This window comes from Schistocerca americana, chromosome 5 (assembly GCF_021461395.2).
Source record: "Schistocerca americana isolate TAMUIC-IGC-003095 chromosome 5, iqSchAmer2.1, whole genome shotgun sequence".
In the NCBI taxonomy this organism is placed as follows: domain Eukaryota; kingdom Metazoa; phylum Arthropoda; class Insecta; order Orthoptera; family Acrididae; genus Schistocerca; species Schistocerca americana.
The window spans coordinates 125,070,553-125,088,654 of NC_060123.1; the positions used below are offsets into that span (position 1 = coordinate 125,070,553).

Below are 18,102 nucleotides of genomic sequence, written 5' to 3' on the forward strand. Positions count from 1 at the left end.
TACGAAGACCAATGCTCTACCACTTTTTTTTTTTTTTTATTTTGAAATTATGGATAACTGTGAATCCTCCACTACAGTCCACCGCTCTACCAACTTTTTTTTTTTCTTCTTTTTTTTTTTTTTTTTTTTTTTTATGAAAAACGAAACCCGTAACCTTCTATGAAAATGAATGGGAATGGTGAAAAAGACGACGAAAAGTCTTCGCCCTTGGGCATAGTAGAAGTGCTGCTCGAAGAATAAACGTAACATGAACACAGCTTCTTATCTCACTTAATGAAAGTTCCTGTAGCCAGTGTCCAGCGAGTCAGTGAAAGCCGCAGTGTGAGGGGGAGTCCGAACGCGACACAGAAGCAGTGGGGCCTCTTCGCGGCACTACTGGTGTCCCGCGGCCCGGCCTCACCCCGTCACACTCAGTTGACCTATCCGATACCCATGCGATGAAACGCTATTTTAAGCATATTGCCTAAGAGTTTCCCATGATTCGGGTACGTACATGTTTTGGCGAATTCGATATCCATAAACATCTTGAATTCCAAATAATTGTCACCGCCAAAATTATTAAAGACGTAGCTGGAATAGGTACCCAGCAACCACAAAACTGCATTGTTTTTCGTCTGCGGATAAAAATGCACATCAGGACGAGACAGTAGTGCTGACGAAACATTGGCGGTTGTAGTCCTGGTAATAAGAGCTATTTTTTGTCGAAGCCAAACCCAGTTCTGGAGACGGTCCCCGCAGGTGTAACGGTGGATAACTGTATCCGTCAGTTGGCAGCGACGACAGAGAGGGGTGTCACTGAGCCCGATTTTATGTAACCTCTCGTTCGTGCTAACGACATCATTGATGGCTTTGTACCAGGCAGTGCGAGCATCGGAACTGAGGACACGGGAACCGACATTGCGCCATACAATATCCCAGTTCATGCCACCGAGCTTCGTTGCCAAAGGATTCGTTCCTTCGTGTTGTCTCCAGTCCGCTATTATGGCTTGTGCAGTTAAACGTTGAGAGTTTATGACCTCTTTACTGATGTAGCTCCGTGAAAGGTAATAATCTCTGATATGTTTTAGCCGATAACTGATGGGCTGAATATTCAGCGGCGGGTCAAGACTTTGCGGCCTGACGGCAGTGAATAATTGCGCTGTAATGCCGGAAGGATCATTGTTAATTATAGCGGTCGTCCTTGTAACATAGAGAGCCATCGCTTTCACCTTGATATCTACTAATCCCATCCCTCCATTCTGGGGGTGGAGTGTCGCAGTTTTGGCAGACACGCGAAAAATTTCCCCTCTCCAAATAAAATTGGTCACCTTCGACATAATTTGCTTAGCAATGACTGCAGGCAGAGGCAGGAGCTGCGCCGTGTAGAAGGCTTTGGATAAAATACAGGAGTTGACCAGATGAATCCGATCAAATTGATTGAGGCTTCTGTGGGAATTGTCAATGAGAGCACCGGTAAGTTTACGCACTATTTCCCTCCAGTTTGCCGCCGCCATCTGTAAAGAGGACGCCGTCAATATGATGCCGAGAGCCTTGTGGACGCTGACTTCCTGAGCGTAGCCAACTCGCAAATGCTGGAGGCCACAGAGGTTAATAAATTTACTTTTCTTGTCATTCAATTTAGCCCCCGACGCCAAACAGTATTGCTGGAGGTGAGCCGCTATAGTGGTGACGTCATTCTCATTGCGGACAACCACACCCACATCGTCGGCATAGGCGCCTACGACAGTTTTTTCTCCTGAAAGTGTTAGCCCTGTGAGTTTCGCCTGCAGTTGGAGTAACAGAGGTTCGAGTGAAAGAACAAAAAGTAACATGGACAAAGGGCTGCCTTGTGGAATCCCTCTGTTGATTTGAATCGGTTGGGTTAGTTGCGAGTTGACAGAAAGCCTTGCGTTGATCCCCAGTGCCATGTTTGTGATCATGTCAATCGCGTTCTGCAAGAAACCGAATCTTTTCATGGTTTCAAGGAGGTACTCGTGAGCGACGAGGTCAAAGGCTTTAAAAAAGTCCAGAAAGATCAGCCCACACTTCACGTTACTGGCGTTCGTTAACGCAATGATATCCCGGTAAAAAGCGGCCGTTTGCAATACAGTTCTCCCGAAGGCACATGTCTGCTGACGTCCAATGAATTTAGCAGTGAGGGGCATCATTCGCGTGTTGATTGCACGGGCGACTATTTTATAATCGGAGTTTAACAATGAAATGGGGCGGAAGTTGGCGATATTTTTGGTACCTCTGCTTTTAGGGATAAGCACAATAGTGCATTCCTTAAAGGCAAGTGGTATAGGCTTCCCTTGAAAAACTTCGTTCACTAATTGGGTGATTTTGTCCCCGATGATGTGCCAATACCTCCTGTAAAATTCAATGGGTAATCCGTCAGGACCAGGGGACTTCCTGATCGGCGAGTGGCAGACAATCTCCAAAACATCTTTATTACTAAATTCTAATGAAATTGTGTCATTGTCTTCTCTAGTTATAGTAGAGGAAATGGCACTAAACAGTTCGTCATAGCAGCCGTCATGAGTAGCCGCTGACGTGTAGGTGTCAACAAAATAGTCGTGTAGTGCCTTGATAATCTCTCGCTGGGTGTCGACAGTCGTGCCATCACCGAGTTTCAGGGCCTCAATAAAAGTCCTCCTTCTGTTCTTAGCATGTTTGACAAGGTGGTATAGAGCGGCTGTTTCATCGTCCCTGACCGACTTCACTTTAGATTTGATCTTAAGACCTTCCAGTTGCATCCTCTTAAGATTGATTAGTTTCGCCTTTACTTTTCGAATGTCGTCTATTCTGGTGTTCGCGGCGTCGGCTGTATCACAGAGGTCGCGTAAGACAGTGTAGTAGAACTCCATCGTCTTCTTTATCGCGGCTGCTCTTTCAATACCGAAGAATATAACAACTTTTCGCAGTTTGGGTTTTGCATGCTGAGTCCACCACGCTATGGTGCTACGAAAGTTTGTGGTAGTGCGCAAGCACTGCTCCCAAGCGCGTCGCACCGCCGCCTCTAGGTCAGCATCCGTTAATAAGGAGACGTTCAAGTTCCATTGATTTTTATACCAACGCGTTGGTTGTGGCAGCAAATTCAGGCACGCAACGACACCACTGTGATCAGAGAAGCTGGAGGGTATTGTTTCAATTCGTAACAAGACTTTCTCTAAAACGTCGGAAACATAAATCCTGTCAATTCTGCTGCAGGAATTCGCGACGATGTGTGTGAATCGTACCAAGGTCGGGTACCTAATTTCCCACGCGTCTTTCAGTTTGAGGTCGGTCACGAGACGCTTTAATTCAGGCGAATAATTAAAATTCGGGGACTGATCTTTCTGGGATAATACACAATTAAAATCACCTCCAATGATAACACGTTCGGGATTTTTCCGTAACAAATAGATGATTTGTTCCTTAAAAAAGTTTGCTCGTTCCGCTCTATAGGTACTGCCAGAAGGCGCGTACAAGTTAATGATGGTGACGCCAAAAACGGTGACACCCACACCTCTACCGGAATCTAACTTGTCAACCTGAGTGACGGGAATGCCTTCTCTAAGTAAGATGGCAGTCCCCACGTTCGAGTCGGGGGAAAAATTTGTAATAGCAACAAAACCAGGAAGAGTTAAGTGTGGCATGGCCACCTCCTGCAAAAGAGCGATATCTGTTCCCGACTCATAGAGATATTGTTTTAAGGCACTCAGTTTCAACTCCGACCGGATTTTATTAATATTTAATGTCGTGATCGTATAGGCCTGCGACATTATGACAGTACGTGGAAGAGGCGGAAGGAGCAAATATCTTTAAAGGGCAACATCTTCATGCCATTCCATATTTGTGGCCGGGAAATTCGTGTCGGTGACGTCACTGAGGTGTATTCTTGCGTCTTTGTTCTTACTCTTTTTACGCACAGCATTTACATTAGGTTGCACTCGGATCCTGGGGCGGACACTGTGGAGCGCCTCCGCAGCCGGCGGCGTGGGAGGGTCGTGGGTGATGTCAAGCTGCTCTCCCGGCACATCCCTCGAATGGATCGCACGCGGCGACACCGCCGACGAGCGAGCAGCTGAACTATCACTCGCACTATCAGCCTGTTTGGCAACATTCTCTGCCCGCAACGGTTTGTTGTCACCGACAGACCCGGACAGCTGTGTTTGTATTATTTCCTGGAGTTGTTGACATTCCCCTTGTTGTGAGTCCTGAACCGAAGCGGCTGCCACGTGATGTGTACCGTCGGCGCTCAGAGGTGTTTGTATACCACCATCACAGGCCTCTGTGTGTGTACTTCCTGCAGGAACGTGAGCCACACGTACAGGTTGGTCGGCCGGAGTTGGCTGTCGCGGAAGTTCTAAGGCACTAGCCAGCGGCAACTGCTTAACTTCCACGGAAGTATCGGCACTTGAAATTGTGGGAGGAGAAGCGTCCACAATAGCCTCACCGATTGGAGCTTCCGCTTCCGAGCCGGATTCCCGATCGTGCTTTTTCGCGGTCTCATGTGCACTAGAGGTGTCGGTATCAGAGCCACTGCTGTCACAAGTTCTGCGCCTCTTATTGGTCGCGGCATCGAGTTTTGCAGGGGGCAACGCACCTTTGTCTCTCCGAACCAGAACCGGAAACTCATCAGAACGAATTTCTTGTTGCTGTTCCAAAGGCATTACAGAACTAGGGAGCCCAATTTCTGTCATCGGCTTGGCTGCCACTACCTCCGCCAAAGTAAGCCTTTTACGCTGCTGGAGGGAATTCTTTAACACAAACATGCGCCTGGGGCAGTCTTGACGCAAGTGACCACTCTCATTACAGATATGACAGGTCGGTATTTGGCCAATGTAAGTAACGTGAGCCTTATAGTCACAAACAAGTATATGGGATGGAATATTCTGCTTGACATGCATTTCTACAGATCGAACGCCACTGTAACATTGCAACCTATGTTGACTTGACCACCGTTCATGTCGAATCTGTTTAACGTCACCGAATTTGGACAGTACCTCCTTTAGATAACAATTTTCTACTTCAGGGGGTAAGTTAAAAATACGCACGTTCGTGTAGTCTACATCGGCATTGGAAATGAGCACTGTACTTACAGAGTCGTCCCGGTGTCGGAAAATAGCACGTCCTCCGTGCTTCGTCATGATCTTCTCCAGTAATACAGGATTCAGTAATTTAACAAAGAAACAATACTGCTCGGTATCATAATAGGCGGTGTGCACTTGGTCAGATGTAATCCCAATAACATCAACGATCCAGTCATGTATCTCCAGTGAACTCGGTTGCACAGATCGGGTGGACTTGTCGAAATCAAAACGGAGTGTACACTTTCGCGGAAATAACCTGGACATTGCAGCAGATAGCGAGCGGTTAACCCGCCACAATAAGACCGCAACAAAAATACAAATGGAAAACGATATAAACTGCAGAATAACACAACACTTGCAAACAGAAATATGAGTGGAAAACACGCCTTGTGAACACGCGGTGGAGCGGAGCTCTGACACGTCCGACCAGCACGGTGTCGCAAGCGCGACTGCGCCACGGAGGCCTTGACTTTGGCTACCTTGTGCTCTGTATATCAACGCAATTCGTATACCTTCTGCAGGAATCTCGCAGAATGGCAGCATTTGCTTACGCCTCTTCACATGGATAACGTGCATGCACACTGTAGCGAGGCTCGTAAACGAATGACATCGCCAAGCATGACATTATACTACAAAATGCATACAAACCAATGTTCTGCCTATGCATTCAGAAAACCTCTGAGGCCAGTAGAATACTTGTCATAGGTTGTAGAACATCCCTTTCATTCAGTGTACTGCCATGTGTTAGATGCTGCTCGAGATAGTTCCGCTCCTTGCAGGAAGGTTTAAAAAATGAATGCCTTCTGTCAGGTTCGAACTCACGACCCCTGGTTTACGAGACCAGTACTCTACCACTGACCTAAGAAGGCGGCAGCTTAGCGTTTGTGAGCTATCCCCAAATTGTTACTTCATCATACTGAATCTTGCAGCCCTCGACCAGATATCGGATTTGGCACACAGCTGCTGCTGGGGGTGTCCACATTGCCGTTTTCCAAATCTCTTGAATGTTTCGCCCTTACGATCGACGACGAGCGTCGGCCCACCAAAAGTTTGCGGTCTGCACAATCCTGACCTAGTGCACAGCTTGTGGGATAGCGTGGCTCGACTGCGAAATGCGCCTTTCGGCTCCTCTCTCTGGCTACAGTGCGCTGTTGTCCACAGTGGCACTGGCGTTGCCCATGGGGCATCATGAAAGGCGACTGCACGTCGCTCGGCCAACAGCGGCCTACTGCAGACCGACACTTAAGACACACCAAATACAAATCGACATCGAGAGACAGGCCCTGTCATATGGCACTCGCGACGTATATGCTGAAATTGAATGTAAAGAATACGTCTTTTGTAGCGGGCGTCCCTCTACTGCAGTGTCACACATGACGAATAAAAAGGAAAACAGCAGAACGTCTGTGTAGGGCCATGTTTTTACCTACAGTGTCACTTGGCTGAATGTGTATAAGGCTCTGTGGCATCACTCAAACGCAGCCAAATTGTCACACTAGCTGTGTATCTCTAACAAAGTTGACGTATGTCCTCACCTCGGTGCCGGTTAAAACGATTTCGCCCCCGGGTGGGCTCGAACCACCAACCTTTCGGCTAACAGCCGAACGCGCTAGCCGATTGCGCCACGGAGGCCTTGACTTTGGCTACCTTGTGCTCTGTATATCAACGCAATTCGTATACCTTCTGCAGGAATCTCGCAGAATGGCAGCATTTGCTTACGCCTCTTCACATGGATAACGTGCATGCACACTGTAGCGAGGCTCGTAAACGAATGACATCGCCAAGCATGACATTATACTACAAAATGCATACAAACCAATGTTCTGCCTATGCATTCAGAAAACCTCTGAGGCCAGTAGAATACTTGTCATAGGTTGTAGAACATCCCTTTCATTCAGTGTACTGCCATGTGTTAGATGCTGCTCGAGATAGTTCCGCTCCTTGCAGGAAGGTTTAAAAAATGAATGCCTTCTGTGAGGTTCGAACTCACGACCCCTGGTTTACGAGACCAGTACTCTACCACTTTTTTTTTTTTTTTTTTTTACGGGCCTCCCAACTCCCCTTATAGCCCGGCCTTGCGCTCTCCATAATTGCCGTCGTTGGCGAGCTTCTGTGGCTGTACAATTAGTTGATGTAGCTCCCCCGATGACAATGAACGTGGGTGTTCCCCCGTTGATCCAGATATTCCTGCGTAAGAGCAAGTAGTTCCTCCGGATGGTCCAATACGTGGAAACATACATGCGAAATGAAAAATGAATAAATTCCTCCAAAGTAATGCAACGGAATGTATTGGTATGCAGCGAACAGCACACATACGGGGGAAAAAAAAGGGAAAAGAGAAAAAAGAAAAAACATCCCTAGAAAAACTAGTAAAAACAAGAACCTTAACTTCAAATTTAAAGTAATTCGACCCGTGCGTCATGGAAAGCCGTACCTGGAATGCACCACATCAACCAACTTGAAACTGAAAACGCCGATTGACCACCTCGGTCATTTCCACACAGCAGTAAAAAAAAGCAAATTTAAAGACACAACGAGAGCACATAAAAAAAAGGAACAATAGGTAAAAGTATGCCCCATGTGAGGCTCGAACTCACAACCCCGGCATTGCTCACGGCTACTGCCTTATAAGGACCGTGCGCCAACCAATTGCGCCACTTTTTTTTTTTTTTTTTTTTTTTTTTTTTTTTTTTTTTTTTTTTTTTTTTAAATGAAACCCGTAACGTTCTATGAAAATAAATTGGAATGGTGAAAAAGACAACGAAAAGACTTCGCCCTTGGGCATAGTAGAAGTGCTGCTCGAAGAATAAACGTAACATAAACACAGCTTCGTATCTCACTCAATGAAAGTTCCTGTAGCCAGTGTCCAGCGAGTCAGTGAAAGCCGCAGTGTGAGGGGGAGTCCGGACGCGACACAGAAGCAGTGGGGCCTCTTCGCGGCACCACTGGTGTCCCGCGGCCCGGCCTCACCCCTTCACACTCAGTTGACCTATCCGATACCCATGCGATGAAACGCTATTTTAAGCATATTGCCGAAGAGTTTCCCATGATTCGGGTACGTACATGTTTTGGCGAATTCGATATCCATAAACATCTTGAATTCCAAATAATTGTCACCGCCAAAATTATTAAAGACGTAGCTGGAATAGGTACCCAGCAACCACAAAACTGCATTGTTTTTCGTCTGCGGATAAAAATGCACATCAGGACGAGACAGTAGTGCTGACGAAACATTGGCGGTTGTAGTCCTGGTAATAAGAGCTATTTTTTGTCGAAGCCAAACCCAGTTCTGGAGACGGTCCCCGCAGGTGTAACGGTGGATAACTGTATCCGTCAGTTGGCAGCGACGACAGAGAGGGGTGTCACTGAGCCCGATTTTATGTAACCTCTCGTTCGTGCTAACCACATCATTGATGGCTTTGTACCAGGCAGTGCGAGCATCGGAACTGAGGACACGGGAACTGACATTGCGCCATACAATATCCCAGTTCATGCCACCGAGCTTCGTTGCCAAAGGATTCGTTCCTTCGTGTTGTCTCCAGTCCGCTATTATGGCTTGTGCAGTTAAACGTTGAGAGTTCATGACCTCTTTACCGATGTAGCTCCGTGAAAGGTAATAATCTCTGATATGTTTTAGCCGATAACTGATGGGTTGAATATTCAGCGGTGGGTCAAGACTTTGCGGCCTGACGGCAGTGAATAATTGCGCTGTAATGCCGGAAGGATCATTGTTAATTATAGCGGTCGTCCTTGTAACATAGAGAGCCATCGCTTTCACCTTGATATCTACTAATCCCATCCCTCCATTCTGGGGGTGGAGTGTCGCAGTTTTGGCAGACACGCGAAAAATTTCCCCTCTCCAAATAAAATTGGTCACCTTCGACATAATTTGCTTAGCAATGACTGCAGGCAGTGGCAGGAGCTGCGCCGTGTAGAAGGCTTTGGATAAAATACAGGAGTTGACCAGATGAATCCGATCAAATTGATTGAGGCTTCTGTGGGAATTGTCAATGAGAGCACCGTTAAGTTTACGCACTATTTCCCTCCAGTTTGCCGCCGCCATCTTTAAAGAGGACGCCGTCAATATGATGCCGAGAGCCTTGTGGACGCTGACTTCCTGAGCGTAGCCAACTCGCAAATGCTGGAGGCCACAGAGGTTAAGAAATTTACTTTTCTTGTCATTCAATTTAGCCCCCGACGCCAAACAGTATTGCTGGAGGTGAGCCGCTATAGTGGTGACGTCATTCTCATTGCGGACAACCACACCCACATCGTCGGCATAGGCGCCTACGACAGTTTTTTCTCCTGAAAGTGTTAGCCCTGTGAGTTTCGCCTGCAGTTGGAGTAACAGAGGTTCGAGTGAAAGAACAAAAAGTAACATGGACAAAGGGCTGCCTTGTGGAATCCCTCTGTTGATTTGAATCGGTTGGGTTAGTTGCGAGTTGACAGAAAGCCTTGCGTTGATCCCCAGTGCCATGTTTGTGATCATGTCAATCGCGTTCTGCAAGAAACCGAATCTTTTCATGGTTTCAAGGAGGTACTCGTGAGCGACGAGGTCAAAGGCTTTAAAAAAGTCCAGAAAGATCAGCCCACACTTCACGTTACTGGCGTTCGTTAACGCAATGATATCCCGGTAAAAAGCTGCCGTGTGCAATACAGTTCTCCCGAAGGCACATGTCTGCTGACGTCCAATGAATTTAGCAGTGAGGGGCATCATTCGCGTGTTGATTGCACGGGCGACTATTTTATAATCGGAGTTTAACAATGAAATGGGGCGGAAGTTGGCGATATTTTTGGTACCTCTGCCTTTAGGGATAAGCACAATTGTGCATTCCTTAAAGGCAAGTGGTATAGGCTTCCCTTGAAAAACTTCGTTCACTAATTGGGTGATTTTGTCCCCGATGATGTGCCAATACCTCCTGTAGAATTCAATGGGTAATCCGTCAGGACCAGGGGACTTCCTGATCGGCGAGTGGCAGACAATCTCCAAAACATCTTTATTACTAAATTCTAATGAAATTGTGTCATTGTCTTCTCTAGTTATAGTAGAGGAAATGGCACTAAACAGTTCGTCAGAGCAGCCGTCATGAGTAGCCGCTGACGTGTAGGTGTCAACAAAATAGTCGTGTAGTGCCTTGATAATCTCTCGCTGGGTGTCGACAGTCGTGCCATCACCGAGTTTCAGGGCCTCAATAAAAGTCCTCCTTCTGTTCTTAGCATGTTTGACAAGGTGGTATAGAGCGGCTGTTTCATCGTCCCTGACCGACTTCACTTTAGATTTGATCTTAAGACCTTCCAGTTGCATCCTCTTAAGATTGATTAATTTCGCCTTTATTTTTCGAATGTCGTCTATTCTGGTGTGCGCGGCGTCGGCTCTATCACAGAGGTCGCGTAAGATAGTGTAGTAGAACTCCATCGTCTTCTTTATCGCGGCTGCTCTTTCAATACCGAAGAATATAACAACTTTTCGCAGTTTGGGTTTTGCATGCTGAGTCCACCACGCTATGGTGCTACGAAAGTTTGCGGTAGTGCGCAAGCACTGCTCCCAAGCGCGTCGCACCGCCGCCTCTAGGTCAGCATCCGTTAATAAGGAGACGTTCAAGTTCCATTGATTTTTATACCAACGCGTTGGTTGTGGCAGCAAATTCAGGCACGCAACGACACCACTGTGATCAGAGAAGCTGGAGGGTATTGTTTCAATTTGTAACAAGACATTCTCTAAAACGTCGGAAACATAAATCCTGTCAATTCTGCTGCAGGAATTCGCGACGATGTGTGTGAATCGTACCAAGGTCGGGTACCTAATTTCCCACGCGTCTTTCAGTTTGAGGTCGGTCACGAGACGCTTTAATTCAGGCGAATAATTAAAATTCGGGGACTGATCTTTCTGGGATAAAACACAATTAAAATCACCTCCAATGATAACACGTTCGGGATTTTTCCGTAACAAATAGATGATTTGTTCCTTAAAAAAGTTTGCTCGTTCCGCCCTATAGGTACTGCCAGAAGGCGCGTACAAGTTAATGATGGTGACGCCAAAAACGGTGACACCCACACCTCTACCGGAATCTAACTTGTCAACCTGAGTGGCGGGAATGCCTTCTCTAAGTAAGATGGCAGTCCCCACGTTCGAGTCGGGGGAAAAATTTGTAATAGCAACAAAACCAGGAAGAGTTAAGTGTGGCATGGCCACCTCCTGCAAAAGAGCGATATCTGTTCCCGACTCATAGAGATATTGTTTTAAGGCACTCAGTTTCAACTCCGACCGGATTTTATTAATATTTAATGTCGTGATCGTATAGGCCTGCGACATTATGACAGTACGTGGAAGAGGCGGAAGGAGCAAATATCTTTAAAGGGCAACATCTTCATGCCATTCCATATTTGTGGCCGGGAAATTCGTGTCTGTGACGTCACTGAGTTGTATTCGTGCGTCTTTGTTCTTACTCTTTTTACGCACAGCATTTACATTAGGTTGCACTCGGATCCTGGGGCGGACACTGTGGAGCACCTCTGCAGCTGGCGGCGTGGGAGGGTCGTGGGTGATGTCAAGCTGCTCTCCCGGCACATCCCGCGAAGGGATGGCACGCGGCGACACCGCCGGCGAGCGAGCAGCTGAACTATCACTCGCACTATCAGCCTGTTTGGCAACATTCTCTGCCCGCAGCTGTTTGTTGTCACCGACAGACCCGGACAGCTGTGTTTGTATTATTTCCTGGAGTTGTTGACATTCCCCTTGTTGTGAGTCCTGAACCGAAGCGGCTGCCACGTGATGTGTACCGTCGGCGCTCAGAGATGTTTGTATACCACCATCACAGGCCTCTGTGTGTGTACGTCCTGCAGGAATGTGAGCCACACGTACAGGTTGGTCGGCCTGAGTTGGCTGTAGCGGAAGTTCTAAGGCACTAGCCAGTGGCAACTGCTTAACTTCCACGGAAGTATCGGCACTTGAAATTGTGGGAGGAGAAGCGTCCACAATAGCCTCACCGATCGGAGCTTTCGCTTCCGAGCCGGATTCCCGATCGTCCTTTTTCGCGGTCTCATGCGCACTAGAGGTGTCGGTATCAGAGCCACTGCTGTCACAAGTTCTGCGCCTCTTATTGGTCGCGGCATCGAGTTTTGCAGGGGGCAACGCACCTTTGTCTCTCCGAACCAGAACCGGAAACTCATCAGAACGAGTTTCTTGTTGCTGTTCCGAAGGCATTTCAGAATTAGGGAGCCCAATCTCCGTCATCGGCTTGGCTGCCACTACATCCGCCAAAGTAAGCCTTTTACGCTGCTGGAGGGAATTCTTTAACACAAACATGCGCCTGGGGCAGTCTTGACGCAAGTGACCACTCTCATTACAGATATGACAGGTCGGTGTTTGGCCAATATAAGTAACGTGAGCCTTATAGTCACAAACAAGTATATGGGATGGAATATTCTGCTTGACATGCATTTCGACAGATCGAACGCCACTGTAACATTGCAACCTATGTTGACTTGACCACCGTTCGAGTCGAATCTGTTTAACGTCACCGAATTTGGACAGTACCTCCTTTAGATAACAATTTTCTACTTCAGGGGGTAAGTTGAAAATACGCACGTTCGTGTAGTCTACATCGGCATTGGAAATGAGCACTGTACTTACAGAGTCGTCCCGGTGTCGGAAAATAGCACTTCCTCCGTGCTTCGTCATGATCTTCTCCAGTAATACAGCATTCAGTAATTTAACAAAGAAACAATACTGCTCGGTATCATAATAGGCGGTGTGCACTTGGTCAGATGTAATCCCAATAACATCAACGATCCAGTCATGTTTCTCCAGTGAACTCGGTTGCACAGATCGGGTGGACTTGTCGAAATCAAAACGGAGTGTACACTTTCGCGGAAATAACCTGGACATTGCAGCAGATAGCGAGCGGTAAACCCGCTACAATAAGAACGCAACAAAAATACAAATGGAAAACGATATAAACTGCAGAATAACACAACACTAGCAAACAGTAATATGAGTGGAAAACACGCCTTGTGAACACGCGGTGGAGCGGAGCACTGACACGTCCGACCAGCACGGTGTCGCAAGCGCGACTGCAAACCAATGTTCTGCCTATGCATTCAGAAAACCTCTGAGGCCAGTAGAATACTTGTCATAGGTTGTAGAACATCCCTTTCATTCAGTGTACTGCCATGTGTTAGATGCTGCTCGAGATAGTTCCGCTCCTTGCAGGAAGGTTTAAAAAATGAATGCCTTCTGTGAGGTTCGAACTCACGACCCCTGGTTTACGAGACCAGTACTCTACCACTGAGCTAAGAAGGCGGCAGCTTAGCGTTTGTGAGCTATCCCCAAATTGTTACTTCATCATACTGAATCTTGCAGCCCTCGACCAGATATCGGATTTGGCACACAGCTGCTGCTGGGGGTGTCCACATTGCCGTTTTCCAAATCTCTTGAATGTTTCGCCCTTACGATCGACGACGAGCGTCGGCCCACCAAAAGTTTGCGGTTTGCACAATCCTGACCTAGTGCACAGCTTGTGGGATAGCGTGGCTCGACTGCGAAATGCGCCTTTCGGCTCCTCTCTCTGGCTACAGTGCGCTGTTGTCCACAGTGGCACTGGCGTTGCCCATGGGGCTTCATGTAAGGCGACTGCACGTCGCTCGGCCAACAGCGGCCTACTGCAGACCGACACTTAAGACACACCAAATACAAATCGACATCGAGAGACAGGCCCTGTCATATGGCACTCGCGACGTATATGCTGAAATTGAATGTAAAGAATACGTCTTTTGTAGCGGGCGTCCCTCTACTGCAGTGTCACACATGACGAATAAAAAGGAAAACAGCAGAACGTCTGTGTAGGGCCATGTTTTTACCTACAGTGTCACTTGGCAGAATATGTATAAGGCTCTGTGGCATCACTCAAACGCAGCCAAATTGTCACACTAGCTGTGTATCTCTAACAAAGTTGACGTATGTCCTCACCTCGGTGCCGGTTAAAACGATTTCGCCCCCGGGTGTGCTCGAACCACCAACCTTTCGGTTAACAGCCGAACGCGCTAGCCGATTGCGCCACGGAGGCCTTGACTTTGGCTACCTTGTGCTCTGTATATCAACGCAATTCGTATACCTTCTGCAGGAATCTCGCAGAATGGTAGCATTTGCTTACGCCTCTTCACATGGATAACGTGCATGCACACTGTAGCGAGGCTCGTAAACGAATGACATCGCCAAGCATGACATTATACTACAAAATGCATACAAACCAATGTTCTGCCTATGCATTCAGAAAACCTCTGAGGCCAGTAGAATACTTGTCATAGGTTGTAGAACATCCCTTTCATTCAGTGTACTGCCATGTGTTAGATGCTGCTCGAGATAGTTCCGCTCCTTGCAGGAAGGTTTAAAAAATGAATGCCTTCTGTGAGGTTCGAACTCACGACCCCTGGTTTACGAGACCAGTACTCTACCACTGACCTAAGAAGGCGGCAGCTTAGCGTTTGTGAGCTATCCGCAAATTGTTACTTCATCATACTGAATCTTGCAGCCCTCGACCAGATATCGGATTTGGCACACAGCTGCTGCTGGGGGTGTCCACCTTGCCGTTTTCCAAATCTCTTGAATGTTTCGCCCTTACGATCGACGACGAGCGTCGGCCCACCAAAAGTTTGCGGTCTGCACAATCCTGACCTAGTGCACAGCTTGTGGGATAGCGTGGCTCGACTGCGAAATGCGCCTTTCGGCTCCTCTCTCTGGCTACAGTGCGCTGTTGTCCACAGTGGCACTGGCGTTGCCCATGGCGCATCATGTAAGGCGACTGCACGTCGCTCGGCCAACAGCGGCCTACTGCAGACCGACACTTAAGACACACCAAATACAAATCGACATCGAGAGACAGGCCCTGTCATATGGCACTCGCGACGTATATGCTGAAATTGAATGTAAAGAATACGTCTTTTGTAGCGGGCGTCCCTCTACTGCAGTGTCACACATGACGAATAAAAAGGAAAACAGCAGAACGTCTGTGTATGGCCAAGTTTTTACCTACAGTGTCACTTGGCTGAATATGTATAAGGCTCTGTGGCATCACTCAAACGCAGCCAAATTGTCACACTAGCTGTGTATCTCTAACAAAGTTGACGTATGTCCTCACCTCGGTGCCGGTTAAAACGATTTCGCCCCCGGGTGGGCTCGAACCACCAACCTTTCGGTTAACAGCCGAACGCGCTAGCCGATTGCGCCACGGAGGCCTTGACTTTGGCTACCTTGTGCTCTGTATATCAACGCAATTCGTATACCTTCTGCAGGAATCTCGCAGAATGGTAGCATTTGCTTACGCCTCTTCACATGGATAACGTGCATGCACACTGTAGCGAGGCTCGTAAACGAATGACATCGCCAAGCATGACATTATACTACAAAATGCATACAAACCAATGTTCTGCCTATGCATTCAGAAAACCTCTGAGGCCAGTAGAATACTTGTCATAGGTTGTAGAACATCCCTTTCATTCAGTGTACTGCCATGTGTTAGATGCTGCTCGAGATAGTTCCGCTCCTTGCAGGAAGGTTTAAAAAATGAATGCCTTCTGCGAAGTTCGAACTCACGACCCCTGGTTTACGAGACCAGTACTCTACCACTGAGCTAAGAAGGCGGCAGCTTAGCGTTTGTGAGCTATCCCCAAATTGTTACTTCATCATACTGAATCTTGCAGCCCTCGACCAGATATCGGATTTGGCACACAGCTGCTGCTGGGGGTGTCCACATTGCCGTTTTCCAAATCTCTTGAATGTTTCGCCCTTACGATCGACGACGAGCGTCGGCCCACCAAAAGTTTGCGGTCTGCACAATCCTGACCTAGTGCACAGCTTGAGGGATAGCGTGGCTCGACTGCGAAATGCGCCTTTCGGCTCCTCTCTCTGGCTACAGTGCGCTGTTGTCCACAGTGGCACTGGCGTTGCCCATGGGGCTTCATGTAAGGCGACTGCACGTCGCTCGGCCAACAGCGGCCTACTGCAGACCGACACTTAAGACACACCAAATACAAATCGACATCGAGAGACAGGCCCTGTCATATGGCACTCGCGACGTATATGCTGAAATTGAATGTAAAGAATACGTCTTTTGTAGCGGGCGTCCCTCTACTGCAGTGTCACACATGACGAATAAAAAGGAAAACAGCAGAACGTCTGTGTAGGGCCATGTTTTTACCTACAGTGTCACTTGGCAGAATATGTATAAGGCTCTGTGGCATCACTCAAACGCAGCCAAATTGTCACACTAGCTGTGTATCTCTAACAAAGTTGACGTATGTCCTCACCTCGGTGCCGGTTAAAACGATTTCGCCCCCGGGTGTGCTCGAACCACCAACCTTTCGGTTAACAGCCGAAGGCGCTAGCCGATTGCGCCACGGAGGCCTTGACTTTGGCTACCTTGTGCTCTGTATATCAACGCAATTCGTATACCTTCTGCAGGAATCTCGCAGAATGGTAGCATTTGCTTACGCCTCTTCACATGGATAACGTGCATGCACACTGTAGCGAGGCTCGTAAACGAATGACATCGCCAAGCATGACATTATACTACAAAATGCATACAAACCAATGTTCTGCCTATGCATTCAGAAAACCTCTGAGGCCAGTAGAATACTTGTCATAGGTTGTAGAACATCCCTTTCATTCAGTGTACTGCCATGTGTTAGATGCTGCTCGAGATAGTTCCGCTCCTTGCAGGAAGGTTTAAAAAATGAATGCCTTCTGTGAGGTTCGAACTCACGACCCCTGGTTTACGAGACCAGTACTCTACCACTGACCTAAGAAGGCGGCAGCTTAGCGTTTGTGAGCTATCCGCAAATTGTTACTTCATCATACTGAATCTTGCAGCCCTCGACCAGATATCGGATTTGGCACACAGCTGCTGCTGGGGGTGTCCACCTTGCCGTTTTCCAAATCTCTTGAATGTTTCGCCCTTACGATCGACGACGAGCGTCGGCCCACCAAAAGTTTGCGGTCTGCACAATCCTGACCTAGTGCACAGCTTGTGGGATAGCGTGGCTCGACTGCGAAATGCGCCTTTCGGCTCCTCTCTCTGGCTACAGTGCGCTGTTGTCCACAGTGGCACTGGCGTTGCCCATGGCGCATCATGTAAGGCGACTGCACGTCGCTCGGCCAACAGCGGCCTACTGCAGACCGACACTTAAGACACACCAAATACAAATCGACATCGAGAGACAGGCCCTGTCATATGGCACTCGCGACGTATATGCTGAAATTGAATGTAAAGAATACGTCTTTTGTAGCGGGCGTCCCTCTACTGCAGTGTCACACATGACGAATAAAAAGGAAAACAGCAGAACGTCTGTGTAGGGCCATGTTTTTACCTACAGTGTCACTTGGCTGAATATGTATAAGGCTCTGTGGCATCACTCAAACGCAGCCAAATTGTCACACTAGCTGTGTATCTCTAACAAAGTTGACGTATGTCCTCACCTCGGTGCCGGTTAAAACGATTTCGCCCCCGGGTGGGCTCGAACCACCAACCTTTCGGTTAACAGCCGAACGCGCTAGCCGATTGCGCCACGGAGGCCTTGACTTTGGCTACCTTGTGCTCTGTATATCAACGCAATTCGTATACCTTCTGCAGGAATCTCGCAGAATGGTAGCATTTGCTTACGCCTCTTCACATGGATAACGTGCATGCACACTGTAGCGAGGCTCGTAAACGAATGACATCGCCAAGCATGACATTATACTACAAAATGCATACAAACCAATGTTCTGCCTATGCATTCAGAAAACCTCTGAGGCCAGTAGAATACTTGTCATAGGTTGTAGAACATCCCTTTCATTCAGTGTACTGCCATGTGTTAGATGCTGCTCGAGATAGTTCCGCTCCTTGCAGGAAGGTTTAAAAAATGAATGCCTTCTGTGAGGTTCGAACTCACGACCCCTGGTTTACGAGACCAGTACTCTACCACTGAGCTAAGAAGGCGGCAGCTTAGCGTTTGTGAGCTATCCCCAAATTGTTACTTCATCATACTGAATCTTGCAGCCCTCGACCAGATA

The 18,102-nt window shown here is 47.8% G+C and overlaps 11 non-coding genes across 11 annotated transcripts; all 11 read right to left on the reverse strand.

The window, feature by feature from the left end:
* Window positions 1–5,851: 5,851 nt before the first annotated feature.
* Trnat-cgu lies at window positions 5,852–5,923 on the reverse strand. Its single transcript has one exon. It is a non-coding gene; the product is annotated as a tRNA-Thr (tRNA).
* Window positions 5,924–6,612: 689 nt separating this feature from the next.
* Trnan-guu lies at window positions 6,613–6,686 on the reverse strand. Its single transcript has one exon. It is a non-coding gene; the product is annotated as a tRNA-Asn (tRNA).
* Window positions 6,687–13,284: 6,598 nt separating this feature from the next.
* Trnat-cgu lies at window positions 13,285–13,356 on the reverse strand. The gene has a single exon. It is a non-coding gene; the product is annotated as a tRNA-Thr (tRNA).
* A 689-nt stretch (window positions 13,357–14,045) lies between these two features.
* Window positions 14,046–14,119, reverse strand: Trnan-guu. The gene has a single exon. It is a non-coding gene; the product is annotated as a tRNA-Asn (tRNA).
* Window positions 14,120–14,452: 333 nt separating this feature from the next.
* Window positions 14,453–14,524, reverse strand: Trnat-cgu. The gene has a single exon. It is a non-coding gene; the product is annotated as a tRNA-Thr (tRNA).
* Window positions 14,525–15,213: 689 nt separating this feature from the next.
* Window positions 15,214–15,287, reverse strand: Trnan-guu. Its single transcript has one exon. It is a non-coding gene; the product is annotated as a tRNA-Asn (tRNA).
* A 333-nt stretch (window positions 15,288–15,620) lies between these two features.
* Trnat-cgu lies at window positions 15,621–15,692 on the reverse strand. The gene has a single exon. It is a non-coding gene; the product is annotated as a tRNA-Thr (tRNA).
* Window positions 15,693–16,381: 689 nt separating this feature from the next.
* Trnan-guu lies at window positions 16,382–16,455 on the reverse strand. Its single transcript has one exon. It is a non-coding gene; the product is annotated as a tRNA-Asn (tRNA).
* Window positions 16,456–16,788: 333 nt separating this feature from the next.
* Window positions 16,789–16,860, reverse strand: Trnat-cgu. Its single transcript has one exon. It is a non-coding gene; the product is annotated as a tRNA-Thr (tRNA).
* A 689-nt stretch (window positions 16,861–17,549) lies between these two features.
* Window positions 17,550–17,623, reverse strand: Trnan-guu. The gene has a single exon. It is a non-coding gene; the product is annotated as a tRNA-Asn (tRNA).
* Window positions 17,624–17,956: 333 nt separating this feature from the next.
* Window positions 17,957–18,028, reverse strand: Trnat-cgu. The gene has a single exon. It is a non-coding gene; the product is annotated as a tRNA-Thr (tRNA).
* Window positions 18,029–18,102: the final 74 nt, after the last annotated feature.